Source organism: Hibiscus syriacus, unplaced genomic scaffold (assembly GCF_006381635.1).
Source record: "Hibiscus syriacus cultivar Baekdansim isolate YM2019G1 unplaced genomic scaffold, ASM638163v2 tig00112249_pilon, whole genome shotgun sequence".
Classification (NCBI taxonomy): Eukaryota; Viridiplantae; Streptophyta; class Magnoliopsida; order Malvales; family Malvaceae; genus Hibiscus; species Hibiscus syriacus.
In genome coordinates, this window is record NW_024063281.1 from 425,391 (window position 1) to 445,639 (window position 20,249).

At 30.2% G+C, this 20,249-nt stretch overlaps 1 pseudogene; it reads right to left on the bottom strand.

The window, feature by feature from the left end:
• Positions 1-7,435: 7,435 nt before the first annotated feature.
• Positions 7,436-10,030, bottom strand: LOC120176477 (annotated as a pseudogene).
• Between the last annotated feature and the right edge of the window lie 10,219 nt (positions 10,031-20,249).

Below are 20,249 nucleotides of genomic sequence, written 5' to 3' on the forward strand. Positions count from 1 at the left end.
CCATGTGATTGAAAAATGGATTATCCGAAAATCGAGTTTAGAAAAAAGAAAATTGAATCGTTTTAACAATAAGAGATGAGAAAATATTCACTAGGAAAAAAATAAAGAGTTAATATCAATCATCTATTTTTACTCATCCAACGATCTAAATTCATGTAAAACTAAAGAGTTTTAGTGTAAGTAGATATGATAAATTAAAATAATGGTATTTATATATATATATATATATATATATATATATCATAAGAATGATAACTTTCGTTTCAGTTTGTATACTTTTATAGAATTGTATTATACGTCTCTAATCTAGGATCCTCATTTCATATTGGTCCTTAAACTTTTAAACATTTCAATTTTATCCCTAAACTATGGCTATCATTCTAAATTAATCATCAAACTTTTAACATTTAATTTTCATCCCCAAACTATGATCTTTATTCTAAATTGGTCCCTAAACATTTTGAGTATTTCAATTTAATCCTAAATTATATGTATATACTAATCACATCCCTTGTTAATAAAATCGTTAGACCAAGTTATATTGTTATATGTTTGGATAAAAAAATTAGGTTAAATTGTGGTTGAAATGAGTTGCATATGTGGATGAATTTGGGGATAAAAATGGAAATGCAAAAGTTTAGGGACCATTTTAGAATGATATTCATAGTTTGGGGATGAAATTGAAATGTTCAAATGTTTAAGGATTAATTTATAATGAGTCATAGTTTTGGGACAAAAATGGAATGTTTAAAAGTTTAAGGACTAATTTAAAATGAAGGCCATAGTTGGGGACACATATGATGCAATTAACTCATACTTTTATTATTGATTTAAAAAAATATTTTAATCACTTATATTATTGATTTATCGTATTTTGATTACTGGGTTGTTATCTCAATTGACGTGACACGTTAAAAAATAATTAATTTCTAAACTAATCGTTAAACTTTCAAAAATATTAATTTAACCTTAAAAGTGATCAAACTCGTAGTTCACCTAAAAAGTTATCAACTTTGCAACAACGTCCCATGCCCAGCATGTAGATTCATTTTGTTTAGGCATGTAAATGAACCGAACAAACAGACAAATGTATGTTATGTTCATTCGTTGAACTTGAACCGAACAAATTAACAAACACAAATAAATAAAAGAATTAAGTTTCTTGTTTGTGTTCGTTTGTTAAAGAACGTATCACACGTACAGATCACTATACACAAATACATGTAAAATTTCAAATGCAATTATGAATGACAGACCACGTAATGAGTGCCATATATTTAAAGAACATGAGAGAGAGAGGGAGGGATCAATTAGGGGTGGATAGTGCCATAGTGGTGTGAGTTGGTGCCTTTTAGGGTTTGAGTTGGCAAAGGTAACATTGCCCTCAGGCTTCAGCCAACATGATTACATTGTAGGACATAACAATAAATATTATGACATCTTCCTTTCCATCAACCCTTATTGCCCTTAACTACCCTTATCCTTTGGGACGTCCATTTTCAAGTTTTTCATTTTCATCCTCAATCAAAATCTCTTTATTACTAGATTCACAGTTGCACTTCAACATACTTGAATTCACAAAATTCTAATTGTTACACTAATCAGGGATGAAATTAGAATCGAACATTAACATATGTTAAATTATTTAACATTAAAAAGTAACAGAGATTTAATGATTATATCTAAGAGTTAAGAGATTGAGACTGAATTTGATGAATGTTCAAACTATCATAGACTAAAATATCATTAGGAGAAACAATTAGGATGCTAGAGTACTTATTATTATACTATTTTTAATTTCGCCTCGAGTAATAACAATAATGTTAATTGAATTAAAATTCAATCGACAATTACAAATAATATTGAGAGATGAGAGAGCCTAAGGAACAACAGTCTATTTTAAGGTTAAGGAACGATAAAGAATAGAAGCAACCGAAAATATGATATATATATATATATATGAATATTAACATTTTAGGTTGCGGTCGGTCAACAAAAAATGAGTCAATTGAATTTTTTGAGAATAATTTTGAGTCAAATGATTTTTTAACTGAAAATGAGTTATTTGAGAATACTTTTAGGTTTTAAATATAATTTTGGACCAAAAACACTTCCATAAATATTCTCAAATAGCCAGTAAACGAGTCAACTGAAATTTGGGTGGCAATGGCAACAATCTATGTAGGGATGCGTCGAGGGGATGTTGGGGTCCTAGAAATTTTAAATTCCCTTATATTTAGGTTTTTTCTTTATATTGTCTATTGATTATATAATTTCGCACCCCCCTAAAATTTTATAACTCCGCACCCCTATAATTTTTAATACAATTTTTTTAAGTTTACACTCTTCATATAAATTCCTACGTTCGTCTTGGAGTCTAGTTGTGCACATTTGAGGAAAGTGGAGGCTTCACGTGAGGGTTTTTTTGGCCCAATAGGCAGAACGGGTAAATTATTTGGAAAATAAAGACAAGTAGAAGTTTATTTTGGGATCCACGACATTTTCTGTAGTGTTTATGGAACTCGTTACCTCGACGTGACGAGTTTAAATAAAAAATATTTTTTATTTAAACTCATCATATCGACGTGACGAGTTTCAATAAAAAATATTTTTTATTTAAATTCATCATATCGACGTGACGAGTTTCAATCACCGTAGAAAATGTCGTAGATCTCTAAATAAATTATTTTATATCTTATTGGGCTAAATAATTAACCCGCATACCATATTAGGCTGATTTGGCCCACTCGAGTGGAACACGCTCTATGTTGTAGCCCAAAGGTGTGGGCTTCGCAATGTCCTTGAGCCTGCAAAAGATTTAAGTAAACCCGTATACGATCGTATTTTTTTAGAAAATTTTAAATTATTATATAGTTTAAATATTTTTTTTATTGATATAATTTCATAATTTTAAAAGTTTTTTTAAATTTTTATTTTTAACTTTTTTTATATAATTTCTTAAATTCACATCTCGATATAATTGTCCGTCTATAATAATTGGGACATAAAAACATGTACATTTAGATCTCAATCTTTTTGGACAGACACACTGCCATATGTCATACCGGGAAGTAATATAAAAGACGATTAAATATATGATAATTTGAAATTGTAAGATAAGAATGTTAGAACAGAACCATAACAAATATGAAAAACTTGTTGGATTAAAATCCATAATTACGGGCATATATTTATAATTTATTTTGTTATCATAAAATATAAAATAATTAAGTGATCAATTATGTTATAAAGTCATAAAATATTAAAATTGTCATGAAAATAAAAGTGTAAATAATATTTATAATTTGATGAGGGGCGGAGTTATAAGTACAAATAATAATTGATTCTTAAATCAGCCATATAAATGAGTTATGGTCCCCAAGAAATATACACTCTTGTATTTACTCTTATCCCCGTCAGAGAGTTTATACTAAAGGGAAATCTATCTTCTTGGAAGATCATAACCAAATAAATATTTAAGGATTTCAACATATCAACTAATTCAGGTACGCTTCCGCTAATCTAGTATTTATTTTATTCATGATGGTTTGACATGATTAGATCCTGGTTTGACTTCATAATTATTATGGTTTTGTTCTAACAAAACTAACCAGAATCTAATCATGCTAAATCGTCAATAATAAATTACTAGATGCGAAAGCGTACATGAATTAATTGTTTGGTTGAAATACTCGAGTCTTTATTTGGTTGTGATCTTTCAAGAAGATAAAGTTCTCTTGAGTATAAACTCTCTAACGACGATAAGAAAAAATACGATATAATATTATTTCTTGGGGACCATAATCCCTTTATATAACTGATTTAAGAATCATTTATGTTTTTACTTATAATTCTGCCCCTCACCAAATTATAAATACAATCTTAATAGTATTTACACTTTTATTTCCATGATAATTTCAATACATTATGACTTTATAACATAATTGACCACTTAATTTATATCATATTTGATGATAACAATATATATTAAAAATATGTGTCCGTAATTATGGATTTTAATCCAACAAAGCAACAGCAAGATTTGTTCACAACAGATGCAGAAGATCATGATAATTCAGTATGAGTCTTTATTGAATGTTAAAAAAACAAAGTCAAGAAGAACAATAAGATACTGTGAAGTCAGGGACAGACACGTGATTCTATGTTGGGGGAGAACTTATAAAATTTAGGAAGGCGAAAACATATTTTCAAAAAAAAAATACGTATAAAAATCTAAAATATGTAGACTTTTTAAATTTCAGGGAGCGACTACCCTCATCCGTCCCTCTCAACCCATCCTTGACGAAAAATAAGTAAACCTTGCAACTTTAGAGTGCATATACTCACAAACTGATAAACTCATAAACACATTCTTGATTAGTATCTTTAGCATCCTTTGCAACTTTGCAATTAGTAGGTAATGCTTTTGTTGATGATAATATTTAGGTCGTAGTTATTGACGATTCACTTCTTTTGGTATGGATGAAAAATCGGGGTTGATAGATTTATAACCGATGGCCTGTCAAAGACGGTAAACGATTTTTACAATCTCCTGATAGGGAGATAGAAAGAATAAGAAAATGAAAAAGCCCCTATCTACCTTTCATAAGGTTTTTATATTGACCTTTAGTGCTCGAGTTAAATACATTGGGATATATACCCTCCACAATTTTAACTTGAGCTACCTCACGCATTGGGATGGTATTTAAATACATTTATAGATGTCTTAAATAGTATAGATGCTACTCTAATCAAATTATACATTTATTGACATGAATTCCAAATAAATATATAAATGTGTCCCCACTATAGGGTGATGTTTTGTCGAGTCTTATGACTATTAAAAGTTATAAAATAATTATTTGATTATTCATGTATTCCAAACTCATCATTTTTCATTAAAAATTTGACGGTTGTCTGAGTTGGACGTAAACTTGTTGACTAGAATATGATAAAACATGATCTCATAGTTGATTGAGATGTATTTTGTGGAATGAGTCTTTATTTACATTATATTGTCAAGTCAAATCAAGTTAGTAGGTTTATATAATGTAAACAAAGACTTAATCCACTAAATACATTTCGAATAATTTTGGGATCATATTTTATAGTATCACAAATAGGAAGTTAACGTACAACTCAGACTAATAGCGGATCCATAAATATTTTTCAAGGTGAGCACTCATAAAATTTTTAAATGAGACGGGTACAAATAAAATTTCATGGTGGACACCATCCGTAAAATAAATAATTAATCAAAGAAACTCAAATATGAGGGTGGACACGAAAAATTTCAGGGTGGGTACCATTAAGTAAAATAAGTAACTAATCAAAGAAAATTTGAATCCACCCTGAACCAAGCCGTGGCTATGCCACTGGCTCAGATGTCGATCAATTTTTTAAAGAAAAAAAAGATAAGTTTAAAACATAAGAATAATCAGATAATTATTTTGTAACTTTTAATAGTCGAGTGACTCAACAAAGCAATGTCTTATAGTCGAGTACGATTTAATGTACTTTACCCAATTTTTTATTATTAGTATAAATGTTTTAATTAAATATTCAGATCGCATTGTGCCTGCAATAGAAATTTATGGGTTGTTTGTTTACTTCAGAATGATTAAGCGTTAAATGATTCAAATGATGAATGATTTAGAGACTCTGTATGAATTGGCTCTGAATGTGACATAATGTTTGATAATGGCTCTGAATCATTCAGAATGTACTTCTGTAGTGAATCATTCATCACTATTTTGTTGAATCAGTCAACACTGAATCATTCAGAGGTGAGAAACAAACAATCTGAATGTTGAATGGTTCAATATTCAGCGCTAAATAATTCCATTCAGAGCCAAACAAACAGTCCCTTAGTATTTATTGGGTTTAGGAATGCATGTTATTAAGCCTACATATACCCATCAAATCTTCACTGAACAATAAGATATTGGAGATAGGGATGAGCATTAGATCCAAACCCGATGGATTTCGACTCGACTGACTCCGAAATTTAGGTTTTTTAAAAAACAAATCTGGTCGGGTCCGTTTTTTAAGTGTGATGTTCAGGTCGGGTCGAGTTCGAGTTTAGGGTGAAACATACATAATCCGGCCCGACCCGAAAAATATATAATTTTATCTTATATATTTAGGAATAATTATAATAATACCCCTCTATATATAATTTTTTTCAATTAAATAACTGTTTTTATTGAATAAAAATAAATATTTTATTATTATTTCGGGTCGGATTTCTAAGTTATATGTCGGGTCGGATTCGAGTCAGGTGAAATTTTATTTTGGTCGAGTTGGGTCGGGTCTCGAGTGGAGGATCTTATGTTCTCGGGTCGGATGGACCAAAAACCCAACCCAAGATGCAAGTTGGGCCATGTAGGTTGAATTTAATGCAGAGTAACCAATGGGGAAGCTTGGAGTAGAGGGGACTCTTTTAAAATACAATAAATAAATTGAGGACCTTTTTGCAACTTGCAACAAACCAACTTTTTATAAGTTTGGTGAGAGATTAGGATTTAGATAATGTTTCTAGCCCCATCTCTTCCAAAGGTGCCGACTTTATAAGTTATAAAATGTTAGTTGTTTTAATTATGGTTGTAAATAAGATTAGTCGAGTTTAAATATTATTGAGTTCAACTCGATTTGAAAATTTTAAAGTTGAACTCGACTTAAATCGAAAGTTCATGAACTTAAAATTGTCAGGCTCTACTTGAATTAAAAAAAAATGAAGCTTTGCTCGAACTCAAAAAAACTTAAACTCGAAATATTATCGGACTTAACTCAATTGAAGCTCGAACTCAAGTTTGGTTATAGCTAGAACTTGAATCAAACATGAACCTTATATTGCGTATTTTAAAAAGCATATGAATGTTAATATTATCAATAATTTAATTTGAAAAACTAAAATTTTAATATATTATTTTTTTCGAGTTACAAACTTTTCGAGTCAGATATCATGTAACTCGCATCGACTCGATAATAACTCAAATAGAATTCGTAACGGTTAATAATAGACTTAATATGTCAAGTTAAAAACTAAAGAATTTTACAAATATTTCATGAACCAAGTTAATTCAATGGTTAAATGGATGATTGTCGTCTTTAGATGTTCCGAGTCCAAGTACCATCGTTAATTGGTTTAGAATCTTTAGAATAAATACTTCAACATCCGTGACAGTTGTTATGAAGACGCTTTACCTTGCACCCTGAACTAACTCGACTCGAATAATCCCGTGAAGTTGTTCGATTTTCGGCACTGATAATGAAACTCGGAACGATAAAATAACGATCGCAACGTCGTGTAACGACCGCCGTGTAAATATGTTACGAAAGCATGAACTTAAAGTTTTGAAACATTAACAAATACAAGATATTCTTGTATTACACACTTTGCAATACACAATTGCTACAGCTTCGCTTGTGTTTGTAAAAGCCATTTCTGATTTCAGCTCCTGTAATTGTAGTAACGGGAAGTGTTGTTGGCGAACGTAGCGGGTGTCACGGGGTAGAGGTTCTGGCCGGGATCGCTGAACGGGAGAGTAGTCGATGGAGCAACGGCATTGGACGAAGAGAATCCTGATGATGCTGCTATAGGAAACACCGGGGTTGGGGCTATTTGACCGTCCCCTTGAATTGTCCATCCCCAGTTCGGGAATCCAGTCGATGAAACAGCTTCGGCTCTCTTCGGCATTGCCCTTCCCTGTCATATCATAAACACCGTTCGATTGTTAAATTGTACGATCGCGAAAACAACGAGTGAGGAGACGATGAAACGAAGGGAAGTACCTCGTCGTGTGGTAAAAGAGTGACCGGGTAAACACTGGACAACATCGGAGGGAGCTTAGCTAGAATTGTTGGACCGTGTTGAGGTTGTACTCCCACAGGTGTGGAACTGCCGGCCGCGTTACGGAAATGAAATCCGCTGCACCGTTGCTCCCGTTTCGAGGAGCGGAAGGGGCCGAAATCCCGAGGCTCAAATCAAGATTGTGATGACAATTGCCTGCATTCAGTGCATCAGAAAACTGAAAATTCAAGATCAAAGCAATCAAAAACTTGTTTTAAAACTCAAAGAAATCTGCAGATACCTCCACTATTTGTAGCCTCCCCTCCATAAGTAATTGGCTCAAAGATGGTCACAGCTTCACTTCCATTACATTTCATGGCAGCCATATCATAAGCCCTGCATCCAAAAACCGAAAACCGGATCACAACCATACTCGATATCTCGAAACATAACACTACGATCATGTAGGACCTTGCAGCGTCTGCTTCGGACTCGAACAATCCGAGATAAGTACACGTGCAAGCAAGGATCATAATTTTCCACACCCTATACAATCTCTTCCCCCCTTACCGCTAAAAGCCTAATCCCAGTCACCGATTAATACACAATACAATTGCAATCAAAAGGTCATAACTCATAAGCAAGAAGGGTATGGTGAACCGGATTCTCACTTCTTTCCGAGGAACTGTCCCGTCCGAGCTTCCCATCGACCGCATTTATGCAACGATACCCCTCGATACTTGGAGCTCCCCCTCGAGAACCCGTTGCTCTGCCGACGGAGACTGTGCACGAATTCTTCTTTGCTCGTGTGCATCATCTGCAGATCAAAAAGAACCAGAATCAAGCAACAAACGAGAAAAAGAAAGCTGAGAATTCATATGATTGTGCTGTATCATTTTACCTGTGACATGTCTTCATCGTAATCACTCAAATTGAAGTTGATATCAGCATCAACTCCCCGGAACTTGATTGCAGCTCGATCATAAGCTCTAAATAAGATCGAAAATTTATTAAAAAAATTGATTTAATTCATTATTTTTTGACCAAATATGATATAAATTCTAACCTGGCAGCAGCATGGGCAGTGTCAAATCCTCCTGACAACACAAAAAGAAGTAATACCCTTATCAGAAAAGAATCCAAAATTCCATGAAATTATTAATAAAATCTTCAAATAAATCATTTAAATTACCTAAATATACTTGCTTCCCACAATCCCTGTCCACAAAAAAAACAAAAACAAAAAATTAGATTAATTTTACATTTGATTATTACCAATTATTTGTAATGATCTTAGTGATTACAAGATAGTATTAATTCAAAAGTTAACGTTAAATTTTGAAGAAAAAATTGAAAGTTTAGATATTAAAATGGATAAGAATTGATAGTTTAGGTATTAAACACAATATGTTTTGAATGACAATGTACTAAAATGAAGTGAAAACTAAACGTGAAGTATGATTTTGAAAAACTTAAAAGTTAAGGTATTAAAATGGATCAAAACTGATAATTTGGGTGTCAAATGAGTAATTTATCCTAAAAATAATACTCCGACCGGTAAAAAAATAGTTTAAAACATTAGATATATGTACATGAATATTACCATATATGTGACTCCCACCGGCCAGTTCTCCGGTAAAACGTGACGCCGCGGTACTGAGAGCTCCGGGACCTCGGGCCTCGGCGGCTCTTCCTCGGCTGAGGCTTTATCTGTACAGTTGTCAGCTCAGCCTTGCTGGTGGACTCGGAGCAAGATAAGTTCAACCATTGGGGTCTACTCGCCGAGGCTTTTGCTCCGAACTCCAACTCTAGACCCACTTTTTCTCCGGCAACCGGAAAGAGCTGTCGGGTGAGGAATTCCGGCGAAGGGTGTTGGACAGTTTTAACAATGATGGCATCATCGTCGCCGTCGTCTTTTTCTTCCTTCTTTAAGATATCGAAAACGAATGCCAGCGAGCCATCATCGTTCGAAGAGTTCTCGTCTTTTGCATTCGATAACGGAACGTCGTCGTCGTTGATGATCGAAGAATTCGAAGAACCCGAATCTTCCACTTGAGTTGACGTCATCTTGTCGTTCTTGTCGTCGTTGATGTTCTCATCGCAAGATGACTCGCTCGAGACCATATCAAGGTTAAGATCCAACATGTTTTCCCTCGAAACAAACAAAAACCAAAGCAAAAAACCTTTCTTTTAAAAGAAAATTCACAGAATTTCTTCAAGGAAACGAGCTTTAAAAAGATGGTTTTCTTTTTGATGATGAAAGAAAACATCAACAAGAATGCATTGGAGAAAGATGTGTTAAAAATTGAACTTTGAAGTAGAAAAAAAAAGGGCTGTGAAGAGAGAAAAAAAAACAGAAGAAGAAGAAGAAGAATTTGATTTCAAGAGAGTAAGAGATTGGCGACAAAGAAGAGGAAAGGAAGAGAAGACTGAAAATAAAGGGGATAGGAACGTGTTAACAGTGAAGGTAGCATAGCCAACACTTGCACTTTCCTTTTTGGGTATTTGTTTATATTTTTATTGCACAATTTTTTTATTTCTTTTTTATTACTCTCTCGGTTTCAAGATTTTATCTCACTAATTCGGATTAATTCACGTCACACTTGATTTTAGTATGCATGTTTCTCAGTGAATATTTTTTGCATACACAATAATTCAAACTCGAGATTTTACTTAAACAATATTAAATTGTTTACCAATTAAATCAACCTCATTGGTACAATTTTTTTAATAGGATAAACTACGTATTTAATCTCAATTATAGCTTTAGTTTTAGTTTAATCACCAACCGATAAAAATTTAACAGAACTATTGATGTAGCATTTTTATTTTTTTCAATGAAGACATGACATTATCTTACGGTGATACATTAAAATCACCATTAATTTTTTAGGGTAAACTAGCATTTAGTACATAAACTATTAGTTTTGATCCACTTTAGTACCTAAACTTTTAATTTTTTAAAAATCATACCTAACATTTAGTTTTCATTTCATTTTAGTACCCCGTCGTTAAAAACTTAATTCGTTTAGTACCTAAACTATCAGTTTTGTTCCGTTTTAGTATCTAAACTTTCAATTATTTTCAAAGCTTAACGTTAAATTTTGAACGGGAGTATTAAAATGAGACAAAAGCTAAAGTTTTTAACGGCATGGTACTTAAATGAAATAAAAACTAAATGTATGATTTTTGAAAATTTATATACTAAAATGAACTAAAACTAGTAGTTTATGTATTAAACGTGTAATTTATCCTAACTTTTAACAAATGGTGATCAAAAGGAATTTAAAACGTAATGTTAGTAATAATCTAAAAAAAGTAGTTGTGTGACCAAAATAGAATTAAAGTGGTAATTAAGTGACTAAATACATTGTTTACCCTTTTTGACATATTTGATTTGATGATATCTTAAGTAAGAAAACTTAAAATTGTTATTTTTTATACCCTAATTAGATATGATCACTATGATTGATTCATGGTTATGTTTCCATTTTTATTGGTGCTTTCACAAAGTCATGAAAGTGGGTTGTAATTAAATTTGGGGATTGCTATGTTTCATGTTCAGTGTCGTAACCGGTTTTCGTCCGGGTGCGAATTTTTACTTGGCGAGAAAAGTAATGTGAATAGTTTTAATGAAATGTTTTAGAGTCGCCATCGACCTTTTGGATTAGGTAGGTCGAATACCTAAAAATCATATTTTAAAAGAGTTTTTAAGAAAACATCAGTTAAAAGATAAATTGGTCTACGTTTAACCAAAAATTTGTTTTTTAATAATAGAAAGAGATTCATGGTCGGTTACGTTTGGGGAAGAATTAACACTCTCACAACGCCCAAAATTGGTCCTTGTCGATTATATATTGTCTTTAATAGTGAATTTAAGAATTCAAATATAAATTTAATTTATGATCCTCTTATTTCAAATTCAATCGAATAATTCTAAAGAAAAAAAATATTAAAGTGATTTTTATAAAACTAAAGTAAATAAGTAAATAAATATATATACTTAGGGTTTCATAAATAGGGTATTTATTTATTTAAAAATATCAGAAAATGATATCTAGTTACTTTAAGACAACCACTTTCTTTAATATTAAAAAATAAATAAATATGATAATTTTTCCTAATAAAATTAGTTAAAATAATTAAATAAGCATGATATTTATTTATTTTTAAAAGACCATAATAGAACATCTAGTTATTTTAAGATTGCCAGTTCTTAATATTAAAAAATAAATAAATATGATAAATTTTCCTAAAAATAATAAAAATGAAGTATATATATATATTTATAAGTAGGATATTTATTTATTTTTAAAATACCCGAATAGGATGTCTAGTTATTTTAAGACCGTCATTTCTTAATATTTTAAAATAAATAAATATTATTATATATATATATATATATATGAATAAAATAATAATTAATAATTTGAACGTATTAAAATTAAAAGGATAATGATAAAAATAAAAGTAAATTACAATTAAATAGTGACTAAAACAAATAAAATTATTAAAGTAATAGAATTAAAATGTAAAATATTAAAACTTAAGGCCCTAATTTGAATTTAGACTTAATTAATTATTTCGGGGGTTAAAATATAAACTAATAAAATTACAGGGCTAAATCTGTTATTTTACCTAAAACATGTATAATGATGTCAAAGACTAAATTATAATAAACTAAACTTGAATGACCGAATTAAAAGACTCAACAATTGATTTCAGTGACTGAAATAAAAGATTACAAAACCTGAAGGTTTGCGGACATGTTTTTTGCAAAAGGGAAATTACACACAAACCCCTCCCCCAAAATGACGTCGTTCGGAGAGGGGTATTTAAACCCAAAAACCGGCCTAAAATGGTCGGTCTCCCTCATTTCCCTATTTTGCTTCTCTCTCTAAAGAGAGAAAAGCTCTGCCTTCTCTCTACAAATTCCCTCGCCGGAGGAATCCGGCTACCGGCTGGCAACCGTGCTCCGGCTCTGGCTCTGATCGCCACTACCGGTGGTCGAAAATTTTCAAAATCCCCCAAATCGAAGCTTATTCGATCCTCAAACTGAATCCACCCTTATTTACCCCTAGAAATTCCTTAATAGCTCTAGATATAGAATAAACCGAAGATTACCTTCGGTTACCGACAGTTCCCGGCGACGTTTGGGCTCTCCGAGGGTAAGTTCTTCTCTCCTTTCTTTTCCTTTATTTCTGTTGTTGGTTGTTTTCTTTTGTTTTTGTATATTGCTCTCTGTTAGTAGTCTTTGGTTGCTCTATGTTCCTCCGTTTGGTGTTGCTTTCATCGTAGTGGTCTTTTTTTTGCAGGTGTTTAATGATGGCTTTATAGCCACTCTGGTGTTCCCTTCGATCCGGGTAAAGAGAAGAGATTCAGTGAGTCACCAAACTATAGTGGTGACTCACCTTTAGAGCTTCAACGTGGAAAGGCAACTGGTGATTCTGGAGTCTTCGGAGAGGCGACGTAGCAACGGTCCGTCGACAGCGGTTGGTGGCAGTAAAGGCGGCGGCTGCGTAACCCTAGGGCATCATAACCCTAGGGTTACTTCTGGTGCATCTGGGGACCGTTGGATCAAGGCTAGATCCAACGGTATTGAGGAGCTGACGGCTGTTGGAAATGATACAAACCCTAAAAGGGTTTGGGTCATCTGTTGGGCTTAATGTAATCGGGCCTTAGGTTGATTTCTGTTGGGCCACCGGGATTTGTATCCTGGCCTGTAATAATATATTTAATAATAATAATATTTAATAATAATAATAATAATAAAATTAAAATGAAAAATTAGTGTCTATATTTTGGATTTGAAGTTATCTCAAGTATTTTATGTAATATATTTTACGATAAATTGCATGTTTAGTACCTAAGCTTCAGTTTTGGCCCGTTTTAGTATCTAAACTTTCAATTTTTTAAAATCATACCTAACTTTAGTTTTTGTTTTATTTTAGAACCCGTTCAGAATTTAACGTTAAGTTTTGATTGTTTTTTAAAGTTAGGTATTAAAATATACCAAAACTGATAGTTTAGGTATCAAACGCATTAAATTTTTAATCGGGATACTAAAACGAAACAAAAACTAAACGTTAAAGTATTGTTTTTAAAAAAACTGAAGTTTAGATACTACAATTGATCAAAATTGATAGTTTAAGTATTAAATGTGTAGTTTATTCAATATTTTACAATTGCATTCAATATTTATTAAAATATATTATACTTGAAGTTATTTTCTTGAGTTTCTTCTATTTTGATTATCCAATTTTGAATGATACTATTTTAATTACTTACGTTATCGATTTATTATATTATAATTATTGAATTGTTAGTTTTTTAATTAATGGTACGACATTTTATCAAAATGAATTAATTTTTAATTTGATTTCTTAACTTTAGACTCACCTTTTATCTACCATTAAATCTATTTCGGAGTTGACCATATATTTTTTAATTAAAGGTTGCACGAACTAACTTACCTCGGTGGTTAAAAGAATCGTTGTTATTCCTAGAGATTATGTGTTCGAGCACCAGCGACTACAACAAGGTGATTGAGCGTTCATTGTCAAATGGTTGAGAGTATTTAGAACATATACTACCTTGTAATCACCTTAGCTTACTAAAAAAAGGATTAACAGATGTTTGTTCAAGTGGTAAGCAGCTTAATATCGCTTAAGCAAGGTCTCAAGTTCGAGTCCTTATGATGCAGAAAATCCCTATTGGGATATTCACCCACCAAAACTAGGTGGGCGATACGGGTCGGTCCGAATTAATGAAAGCAAAAAAAACATTTGATAAATATAAATGGATGGTTGAGATTCATAGTTATAAATAAAGAGATTTTTAGGGATAAAAAATAGATAATATAAATGCATAATTTTCTACTCTTATACATCTAATAACATTTATATAATGATACTAAATCAATATAAAATTTAAAAAATTTATAAAAAATAATAAAATACTATTAAATATATATGTATAAACAAAATAAATGAATATTTTTTACTTTACAATGTCAACAAATTTATTAAACGTTTTGACTTTTTTTTAATTATCAATATTTATCCTTTAACTCCGATTTACTCCATTAATAATAGGGTAAATTATGCATTTAGTATCTAAACTATCAATTTTGATCTATTTTAGTACGTAAACTTTCAAAAAAATCATGTCTAAAGTTTAGTTTTTGTTTCATTTTAGTATTCTACCGTTAAAAACTTTAGTTTTTGTTTCAGTTTAGTATCCATGTTCAAATTCTGACGTTAATTTTTGAATTTTTTTTAAAGTTTAGGTACTAAAACGGGCCAAACTGATAGTTTAGGTGCTAAGCGTTAAATTTTTAACGGCGGTTTACTAAAATAAAATGAAAACTAAAGATTATGTATGATTTTGAAAGAAAAAAAATTGAAACCTTTTAAGTATTAAAACGGACTAATACTGATAGTTTATATACTAAATGAGTAGTTTACCCATAATAATATTATGATTCAAATTTTTGACCTTGTATTAAATTTTGATAAGAAAAATAAAAATTTGTCTTGTGAAATAAAACCCAATATAAAACGTGAAAATTTACAGCTATCTCGAATTCTTTTACTACACTGTCAGTAACTATGCAGTAATAGTGAAAAGGTAATAATATATTACTCCTAACAGTAGATGAAAGATTATTAGGAAGTTTACAGTAATTTACGTAGTCCCATAAAATTATTTATGTTAAAGCATGAACTATTTTATTAATTTTTTTTATAAATTAAATAAATCATCGATGGATATATTGTTATTTTAATAGTACAGAATAATTATAATATAATATTTGTTAAGATGTAATTACAATATAATATTTAAATTAAATATCGATAAATATATATTTAATGACGTAATTATTCGAATTCAGATTCTCTATAAAAAAATAGCATTTCTGTTTATAGTCAAAGTCATTCATATGTTAAAATCGAACAACATTGAAAATTAAAATATTTTAACTCGCTAAATACATGTGGAACAAAATAAGATTATATTGATAATTTTAAATATTAAATTATACACAATGTTGACTTTATACAAAAATGGGATGGATAGAATATCGTTATACAGTGTAAAACTATTTTAATTTTACGTTGATTTTGTATTATTAGACGAGTGTAAATTGATTATTGAAATTAAAATTTTGAAATGAGAGTGTTTTTTTGAATATAAAAGAATAAGCGGATAATTTTAACCATTAATTTACACTCATCTAATAATTCTAAATGAGTATAATAATAAACCCAACTTTTTCAACAAGGTTTCACAAATAATTCTTCAGATATATTGTTAATTATATATTATTTAAATAATAAAATTCAATATATAATTTCATATATACAATTTATTTTGGAAAAAAACATTAAACACTTTTGCAATTCAAGTATTATTATTTACTATGCTTAATTTGTTCTTAATTTTACAATTTCTTTTTGTAAATAAATATATATTGTAAAAAAAAATATTAAGTGAAAAGATAAATGCTTTTAATAAATTGTACTAAAAATTGAGAAATATTAATCGACCGGATGATTAAGGATGATCATGTTATTCCAATTTATCTGAATTTGAATCCTGATGTTTGCCTTAAAAATATATTATCTCTTCACTTAATCAAAAAAATATTTTAGCACCTATAAAATAATTTTTCAATTTTTTCAAACATTATAAAATTATAAGTCAATAATAAGAAAATTATATTTTGACCTTCTAAAATGAAAATAATTCAATCCTTCTAAAATTTATAAAATTAGAAGTAATACAACGTGAATAAAATTATAGGTCCGTTTGTTTCACTGAAAAAGTTTTCCAGAAAATGAATTACATTTTCTGAAAAATATTTTCTGAAAAACGTTTCACAATGTTTGGAAGATATTATTTAAACTCTTTTCCACTAGTTGATGATTTTTTTAAAAATTATTTATTACAAATATTAAATATAATAAATAATATTATTTATCATAAAACTAATATTATTATTTTAAATATTAAAATAATTTATTTATTATTAAAATATTGTTTTTTTATAATTTTTTAATAAAAATAAAAATATTGGTATATTTTATTGAAATAAAATATTATAAATTATATTTGTTTATTAAAGTAATAGTGTTATATTATATTTTAAAAATATTAATTAGTATATTTTAAATATTTATTAAATATTATTAGATTATTATATTAATATTAAATATAAAATATTATTCATTATTAATAATTTTATTTATATGAAATTAATAAATACTATAAATTTTATTAATAACTTATTATATATTATTAAAATAAAAATATAATATCTTATATTATAATAATATAATTCATTATTTTATTATAATATTAAAAATATAATATTATATTATTACAAATATTAATAAATATATTTTAAATATTTTAATAATTAATACTTTGATTAAAATGATATTAAAATATTTTATTAATATGAAATTCATAAATAAAATTATTTTGTATATTTATTCTTTTGAAGTGAAAAGTTTAGAAAATGACTTACGAAAAATCAGACCGTAAGTAATTTTTCAGAAAATACAAAGGAAATTCTGTTGACCAGTAAAATGTTTTACTTGACCAACCAATTTTTCTCCAACGTCATTGTCATTGTCGTCGATCAAACTTCCATTCATGGAAAAAGAAAAATTAATTTTTTAATCCCTAAATCCTAAATATCCAAATCCATCATCACTCTAATGACCGATGACAAGGAAAATAGAAAAGGCGACGAAGATCGAGAAGGGAGATGACAAGGACGATGACAGTGATAGTGATCGATAAAAGAAATCGTAAGGAGGAATGAAATTATGGTTAGAGATTTTTAAAGATTTGAATTTTTTTTATTTAAGAAAAATTAGGGTTTTTAAAATATAATTATATTTTAAAGTTTTTTCTTAGAAAATATTTTTTTTAAATTATAAACACAACATTTGGTAGATAATGAATATTTTGAAAGATCGTTACAACATAGGAACTTCAAATGATAACTCTAAAAAAAAAAAACTAAACATCTAAATGAAAAACATGTATAGTTTAGATTTTTTATAGGGTAAAGTACATGAATAGTCCATTGACTATTTAGTATTACTTTATTAAGTCCCTTTACTGATATAACTTACAAAATGATCCCCGACTATAGTGTGTTACTTTCTTACGTCCCTCGACTATTAATGTTACAAAATGGTCACCCGACTATACATTATGTTTTAAGCTCGTCCTCTTATGTTAAAAATTGACGGTATTTTGAGCTGAAAGTTAACATACTGATTGTAATATGATAAAATCAGACCCCAAAGTCTCAACGAATATCATATCTCAGCCATCATGTTAACGTTCAACTTTGACAACCACCAATTTTTTAACGGAAAAATATGTGTTTGAAACAAAATGAATAGTCGGGTGATCATTTTATAACTTTGAATAGTCGAGGTACTTAACAAAGTAATATTCTATAATCGAATGACCGTTATGTAAATGGACTTAATAAAATAATAGTACCTTGTAATCAGGGACTATTTGTGTATTTTACCCTTCTTTATATTAAGGCAATAAATTACGTTGTATAAGTAAAGTCTCTCTCTCTCTCTCTCTCTATATATATATAATATATATATATATATTCGAGAAACGGTTAATATACGGATTTGTCCTTGGGGGACCTTTCCTTAAATTCGTGATTAATCCTTGACTGTTCATAAAAGGAAATTTTTTTATTGTAAATATATTCTTTTCATTCACACACGAACAAAACGACGTTGGTTATAAAAGAAATGTTATTTTTGTTTGAGGTCTCAAATTTGAGTATTAAGAATGTTAATAGGGTCGTCTTGTAAATTTTGGTGGCCCTATTCCATAACAGTAAAATAGGTCTTTTAAAACTAAAATATTATTTAACGTGGGCATTGGACTTAAATACACATATATATAAAAGACTTAAAAATTTTGAGGCCGTTATAAAAATTGGGCCCTGTGCGGTTGGGCAGCCCGCACATGCCCAAAACCGACCCTGAATGTTAAGAGTGTAAGCGTTCAATGTCAAATGGATAAAGATTATATTTAAACATATATTATCTTGTAATTACCATATATTAATAAAAAAAACTTATTTCATTCATAATGTTCAATTTTTAATTCAGACTATGATTAATTATATTTTTTAATAAAATAAAACGTTATCAAATAATCTAAATTGAAAAAAAATATTAAACTAATAAACTTCAAATAAAAATAACTACGTTGAATGTCAGGATAAAAAGAATATATATTGAGAAAATCGCCTCAGTGACCAAAAATGCCTTATAATATACGATTTTAACCAACTTTTTTTTGATTTGCCAAAATGACCAACAAAATCGCAACGCGATATCAAAACCGCAACGCGATTTAGAAAAGCGCAACGTTGAAAAGAAGATCGCAATGCGATCTTCCAAGAATCGCAATGCGATTCATAAAATCGCAATGCGATTCATAAAATCGCAACGCGATCTTCCAAGAATCGCAACGCGATTCAGAAAATCGCAACGCGATTCAGAAAATCGCAACGCGATCTTCCAAGAATCGCAACGCGATTAAGAAAATCGCAACGCGATTCCAAGAATCGCAACGCGATTCAGAAAATCGCAACGCGATTCCAAGAATCGCAACGCGATTCAGAAAATCGCAACGCGATTCCAAGAATCGCAACGCGATTAAGAAAATCGCAACGCGATCTTCCAAGAATCGCAACGCGATTAAGAAAATCGCAACGCGATTCAGTAAATCGCAACGCGATCTTCCAAGAATCGCAACGCGATTCAGAAAATCGCAACGCGATCTTCCAAGAATCGCAACGCGATTCAGAAAATGAGTAAATTCTTTCAAAAGTTGTTGCATTTGTTTCTTTCTTAAGAATTTTCTCTAAAAAGATAGTATCCGCGCGGACGTGTCGAAGACACGTATTACCACGACCACGACCACGACCACGACCACGACCACGACCACGACCACGACCACGACCACGACCACGACCACGACCACGACCACGACCACGACCGACCCGAGACGAGACGGGCGGCGGCGCGGCGCGCGAGAGTCCCCCTTGTTCTCTTTCACTCAACAAGGAAATGGGAAATCCAAGCCTTAAATACACTTCCCAATAGTGTTTCCAATACTATGGGGGATTGAGCATTACTCAACACTTCAAAGAAAATATAGCAATTTTGTAGCATGTTTCCCGCTTAATCCATATTTAAAATATTAAACATTTTCATATAAAACTATATGTATAAGTTTGAATTGAAATGTAGATATCTACAACTCTTTTAATTCTCTTGATAAATGTTTTAATTTTTTAGATATGGATTAAGTGGGAAAATACTACAAAAATTGCTATATTTTCTTTGAAGTGTTGAGTAATGCTCAATCCCACATAGTATGGAAACACTATTGG